The sequence below is a fragment of the Conger conger genome, chromosome 3 (genome assembly GCF_963514075.1).
Source record: "Conger conger chromosome 3, fConCon1.1, whole genome shotgun sequence".
Taxonomy (NCBI): Eukaryota; Metazoa; Chordata; class Actinopteri; order Anguilliformes; family Congridae; genus Conger; species Conger conger.
This window is the reverse complement of record NC_083762.1, coordinates 28,373,467-28,380,378: the sequence shown is the minus strand read 5'-3', so window position 1 is coordinate 28,380,378 and position 6,912 is coordinate 28,373,467.

The following is a 6,912-nucleotide window of genomic DNA, read 5'->3' as shown; positions in this document are numbered from 1 at the left end:
ATTACATTACATTACATTACATTACAAGGTAGTTAACAGACGCTCTTATCCAGACCGACGTACAATGAAGATACATTTATAATCAAATAGTGCACCACTATTAAGAGTGTAAAATGGAGGTGACCCTAAGAGGGCCAAAAAGATATGAATCTGACGGCCCATGATGGTTAATCAAGCGTTTGGAAATGTGGACAACTTGTGGTTATCATGGATTTTACATTTATTTTGGTGTAGTGATTTACTAAATCCGTCAAACAACCTTTTTCACAAAGCACCATCCAATTTTCACAGGGTTATACTGCACCTGTCAGTGCTCATATCTCAGTTCAGCAGCCCACTTAACTTCAAAGATTGGGTTTCTCACAACTCCTGTTAACATGCTTTAGCTTTTGCAAATGCAATACCAAAAGGCTCCACAGGATGGCAGTAAAATAATGTCTGTGATAGTGCTGTTGTAGAGCAAGAAAAAGATGTTCGATGGCAGATGTTTCCATGAATGGACACCAGAAAGATATTTGTATATTTGTAGAGATTGGTGGGTTAAAAAGGTTTCAGAGGGCAAACAATAGTTCATATTGCTAATTCATCTACAGATCATAAAGAAATACATTCCCAGAATGGCTCAGGCTACAAAACACCCAATTTCTGTGTATTCAAAGTAGTTTGTTTTTTACACCCTACTACTCAACATCCAACAGTTTGAATCCCATGGTGATCGATAAAATGCCGTTCGCCCTGCTTTGTGGTTTACTCACGTGGGATTGAACCAAGCTTTTGCCAAAACCCTGCTAACTGTTATAATGGCTTTGTATATGTATTTTTGCATGCAAATGTCAATAACTGCATTGAAGTTTATAGGTCTACATTTGTGGACCATAAAAATAATCTGTTCATCATGGAGTAAAGTGAATATATGTTCATACATATATAAATATAGACATTACTATAGGACTAACAAGATATATTGAAATATATATAATAGGTAAAAACCACTGATACTGAATCAGTTTAAATGCTTTTCACATTATCGTTGGTGTTAGAAGTGGGGTTGTTGTGAAGCCATTCATAAAAAGTTGGCAAAATGGACCCAGACTGGTTTGGCAAGGGTCTTCAGGACCAAGGACAGCACTCCTGTGTTACTTAGTTGATCAGTTTGGTCAGTGACTATTCCCCACAGTGCCCCCTGCAGGCTCTTTTCACTCCATGCAAGACAAATCAAATCAAGAAATCACTTTCTAGATTCCTTTATACATCAAAGCTGGGTCATGTATGTGTTGAACCATTATGAGGGCTCAGTGTTGACACAGCTGACCACTATATCGCCAAAACAGCTGAGCACAATATTCTTAGCTATTATATTGTCAACAGTGTCACATGAAAGAAATGCTTGGGCTGACTTGATTAGATAAGAGCAAAGTTGGCAGGTACAGTGAGCTCTGTATTGTTTGGGGGAAAAAATAGTTAGGGATCATTGTCTTGCTGTAGGATGAAGTAACATCCAATGAATTTTTGAACTAGAAAATGACGACAAGTAAAATGAATATAAATATGATTGATATTAATTATTTTATGGAGGCTTCAACCATCCCTCCCTAATTTACCCTCCCTCTCAACAGACTAAGACAACAAAACAAGGTAAGATGTAAGAATAGATGAATTCAAGACAAAATAACGAAGGTAAGTTGAAAAACAGGAAAGATCAGAAAGAGGTGTGGGGGTGCGTGTGTGATGGAAAATGGACATTCAAAATACAGTATATTAACATACAAAGAACTATGTACAACTCAATTTTCCACGTCCTCCTCCCTGAATGCCATGAATCCCCTCTCACACAGTGGGGATATCACTCAGCTCCACACATACAAGGTGGAACCAGAATTAGCAAATATCGCATTAGATCCACTCCTCAATTTCTGCCTCAGATCCCAGTGGTGTGATGTTCCTGCAGGTAGCACAGTGACCACCATCAACTGCTGCTGTAGGATTATCATATCCATTCTCTTGTTCTTCTTTTGTCCTCTTCTACAATTAAAGTATGGCACTGAACTTCAACTGAGGCTTCAACTGCTTCCCTTGATAGAGGATAGGTGCCAGCCTTCCCAGAGTGGACATTGTCTGGGGTCACAGCCTTCCCAACGGCACCGAGGAGAACTGCTTCTTGCCAATGACACAGCCCCCTTACACCACACCAATACGTGATGCCAGGCTGCTGAAAACCAACTTCCGGGGGTTGCTTTATTTTATTTTGCCTGCAGACATTTTTGACGGGGCGAGCTGTATGCGTCACATGTTGGTCCATTATAAGCAGCAAGGGCCGATGTTGGGGCGCATGTTTCAGAAAATGGTTCAGCCATTTCAAGAAAAGATCCGCAGTCATGTACTCCTTCTCCAAATAGCCGTAAAGGGAAGGCAGTGGGGGTAAATTATGAAGGGGGAGATGCTTACTCCTCCGCAGTGCTGACAGCAGTGGACTGAAATGTGCTCCCTGGTTGTTGTTCGTGCAATGTAATGTATACAGTCACTAAGCACTTTATTAGGAACACTATATTAGGAATACTAATACTGGGTAGGGCCTCCCTTTGCTCTCAAAACAGCCTCTTCATGGCATGGATTCCACAAGATGTTGGATACATTCCTTCGAGATTATGGTCCATGTTGACATGATCGCATCACGCAATTTCTGCAGATTTGCCAGCTGCCCATTCATCCTGCGTATCTCCTGTTCTACCACATCCCAAAGCTGTTCTATTGGATTCAGAGCCGGGGACTGGGAAGGCCACTGAAGAACACTGAACTCATAGTCGTGTTCATGAAACCAGTAAAATAAGTGTAATAAATACCTAATAAAGTGCTCGGTGACTGTATATTTTTCCCTCTGACAAACTTTCTCTTTGGATTTGGGTTCATCACTAAAACCAGTCTCATTACAGTTGAAAATTAGATCAGGTCTTTCTTCCAGGATGGGGAATTTTGCCATACAGGGAAAAGAACTTGTCCAACACTTCTGCTGCAGCACCATGGACCCTTGTCGATCCAGTAAATTTGGCGTTCTTGTAGTAAGCTCAGGGTGGCGAGCTCTAAAACAGACTCAAACCCCGGTCAAGATTCACAATCATGGTGGCTGTCTTTTAAAATTTGAAGCGCAAGGCTCTCGATTATAATATCCTTGATCCTTTTTTGATATTATATTTTTGGCCTGTCGCCCTAATCTCTGCCTCTGGCTTGACTGCTAAATCTAACTCTTCTTTCCTAAATTTTCTCTCTCCCTTTCCTGCCATTCTGACCAGACCAAGAAGAAAATGTTTCATTTGGTTCAATATAAAATCAAAAACTGCATTCAATAATAATACCAATAGCTTAAAAAGATGATTCATGTCACATGACATTATCAATTTTACCTAGCCCAGTTATGCCAAGACCTCTGTTTGGCTAACTTAAACTAATGTTACCTTAGCTCTGGGTGTTTGTGTATCTTTGCCATGTTCCTGTCATTGTCAAATTAAAAGGATATGGTAAATTATTGCAAGACATGGGTAAATGTAAAACATAAGGTTTTCATTTAAGTGATTACAATGGAAACAGCCAAATGGCCTGAATGAATGCAAGTTAAGGCCAGGTCCAAATCAGTGCCACATCAAGTTGTCAAATGGTTCTGAATGTCAGTTTTGATTGTTTTCAAGAGGGCAGCCAAGTAGCATTAATAATCGACTATTTGGGACATCATTAAGAAGTAATCGCAAAACTAGCGAAGGATTATAAATTATATGTAAAGGTCAACTGTCCGAAATACCGTGGTACCGTGAACAGGGAGTTACATCTTAGAAATTATTGACATGCCTGTAGCAAAAAGGTCACGGCCTTAAATGTAAATGACAGGTTTCATAGCCACACCGCCGCTCAAAAACGAGAAACATATCTTACAAAATGGGTACAGAGTTAATAGATGGCTAATGCGGTGATATCAATCTTTTTAATAAAATAATTCAAAAATGCTCACGGCTTGAACATTTGCTTCACGCCTGCCGAGGTACTGCACCCTTCAATTTAGCTAACGTTAGCAGACTACATAAGGCGAGCAATAGAAAAAGGCCAACTCAAACGGCAAACTTTTAGTTGGACAATTTTCACAAACACAATGGGTAAGGCGGCGAAACATACGCTACTTACAGTCTACAATCTCTTTTATAATTTTATTTCATAAATAACATAAAAGTGAAGATTTAAACGGTAGCTTACCAACCTCATTATTTTACCATTTGAAGAGAGCTATGAAAATCTAACCTGCTCTCGTTGCATCCCACTGAGAGAAGCAGGGTAGGCTACATCTCTCTCGAAACAGGCCGAATTTGATCAGGTGCTCAAAAACAAATACTCCTTGGTCTCGTAAGGAAGTTATTTGTTTTATATAAAATACTATAGGAAATTTAAAAAATACTTCCAGGCAAACTCCCCCCATGACAGATGGTTTCACCCATTTAAACGCGCGAAAGGCCATCTACTTAAGGAAGGGAGGAAATTACAATAAAATGGCTACCCCCTACTGCTCAGTAGTGATGGTGAAATGACTATTTATGAAGCATTAAGGTTTTTTCAGTATCGCCAAGTGCACACTAGTGACACCTGCTGGTAAAATAATGTTCAGCTGCCAAATAATCACGTCCCACATGCTGTAACGCAGACACGTTTTTTTGCAGCAAAATCCTGCATAGGCTACGCAGGACTGGAGTTTCCCATCTCTAGCCTGAACTGGGAATTACTCCAAATGTCTTATTTCAGTTAAAATAGCCTTTCCCCAAACCCCCTGGACTGGATTGAAAATATATTATTTGTTATTGGAAAAAATTGAAAAGATGAGCCTTGAACCCTGGTTTCCTGCATGAGCGAACATTTTTTCCTCTGACTGATAACACAGGCGCGAAATGAAATAGCTTTGATAAGTACTGGTGTAACCAATATTGATTCTCGTGGTATAGTTTTATGATAGTTTACGATACAGTTGTCATTAGGCTACGTTTGCTGATGTAATTATTCCGTACTAGTAATTTATGCTATATATTGTACAGGTGCGTAGACGTAGCGATTCGTCCAAAGCATTATGGTGCCCTGAAATCGGAGGACTATGTATAAAAAGTGCTGATATTCCTACACAGTAAAAATATATAACACTTTTGAATGAATGCTTAGAATCTGCACTTAAATGGGAATTCCTTGATAACAAATCTAAAATTTACGCCCACTAACGCCATGTTAATGATTTGTATTACTGTAACTTCTGCTCCAAGTGCTGAGTAATAATGAAGCCCATAGCCTCTGGATTTGAACCCATGTTTATTGTTACTGACGACAGTTGGTCAGAGAGGTACAGGTGAACAAACTGTAATTTCACCCTAATCCACCGTGCACAACACCTAGCATATGCCATTATTCATGCTCTTGACAATGTCCTGCGAATGCACCTGAGAAACACTCAAACGCACTCCACCTGTCATATGTACTGCAGAGATTGCTTAGCAATGTGGTGTAAACTAAGCATCTTTGGGTCCTTGAAAAGCACAAAATAATTCCAATGTATTATTATTATTGAATATACTCTACATTTCTTGTTGGTAAACATTTAGAGTGTTTTGCCTAATGTGCATAATTACAATGGAAGGACAGACACTACTATTTGTGTAATTGTTAGATGATCCTGTTTCTCTTGATATAGAGGTGACCTCAGTCCTCATTCCTCATTGGTCTGGAACACTACACTTGTTTCACTGCCTAAGAGGGTAACTGGAAGACACACAAAATACATACACACTCACTCACACAAATTTACTAGGCAGTTGAGCTGATGATCATTGATAGAAGTCACTGAAGCACAACTACTGTTTCACAATAAACATGAAGATGATAACCCATGAGCTTCCATGGCAACTACAAGGAAATAGAGCTGACCAGGAGAGTGGAAGGTTAACCAAAACGTGTCATCTAATGCAGTCAGTGTTCCAGTATGAAATGGCATACTGTCAAGAGAGTTATCGTAATATGCATGATGCATTTTGCCCTAAACCATGACTTTCTTCAAAACAAATCTCAGAAGTTCCTTATCAGGCAAATAATGTAAAAGTTGTCATTTGTATGCCACACATTTCTCAAGTTTAGATGGAGAAACTGGGACTATACAATAAAGCCTGTGGAAACAGAAATTGGAGGCCAAAATACGTACAGTAAGTACCTATATAGTATATAGAGTATATCTGCATTTAGAGGGAGAAATGTAAAGTTTTCTTACACAGAAACAATGTGATGTTATGAACGATATCTAAAGGCATTGGTAGGATTTACAGAGCAGTACGTGACTTATTAGTCCAGGTCAATGGATAGACAAGTGATATACTGTATATACAAAGTGGCTTGTATGTAATACTCTACTGCACTTTACTGTACTACACCTGCTAAGCTGGGGAATCAGTGGGGGAAACTGGGAGTCTGTCTGACGGGTTCCCTCACATCACCTCTTCTCATTTTCATATTCACCCAAAAGAGCCAAGGACTCATATCTGATGTCAGGCAGATATTTTCAGGATCTTAATGAAAGTAAAACTTATTTCCATTCACTCATAAACACATAATTGTACTTTAATTTAATGAGGTTGATGTTTTATTACCAGCCACCAGTGAAGGATATGAATGATACCTGTAGAAGCAGATGCTGCAAACACTCATGAGGCCAAAGCCACTTCACTGAGGCTCATAGAAGTAACAGAACATTTTTGCGAGTCATTTCCACTTTTCCCTTAATGATGTCACAGCTCCAAAAGTGTCCTGGAGGAGCATACACCCCGGCGAGTCCCAACAGATTTTCTCAACTGTTACATTACACTCTCAGAAAAAACGGTTTCAAAAGGAACCCTGTGATTCTATTGA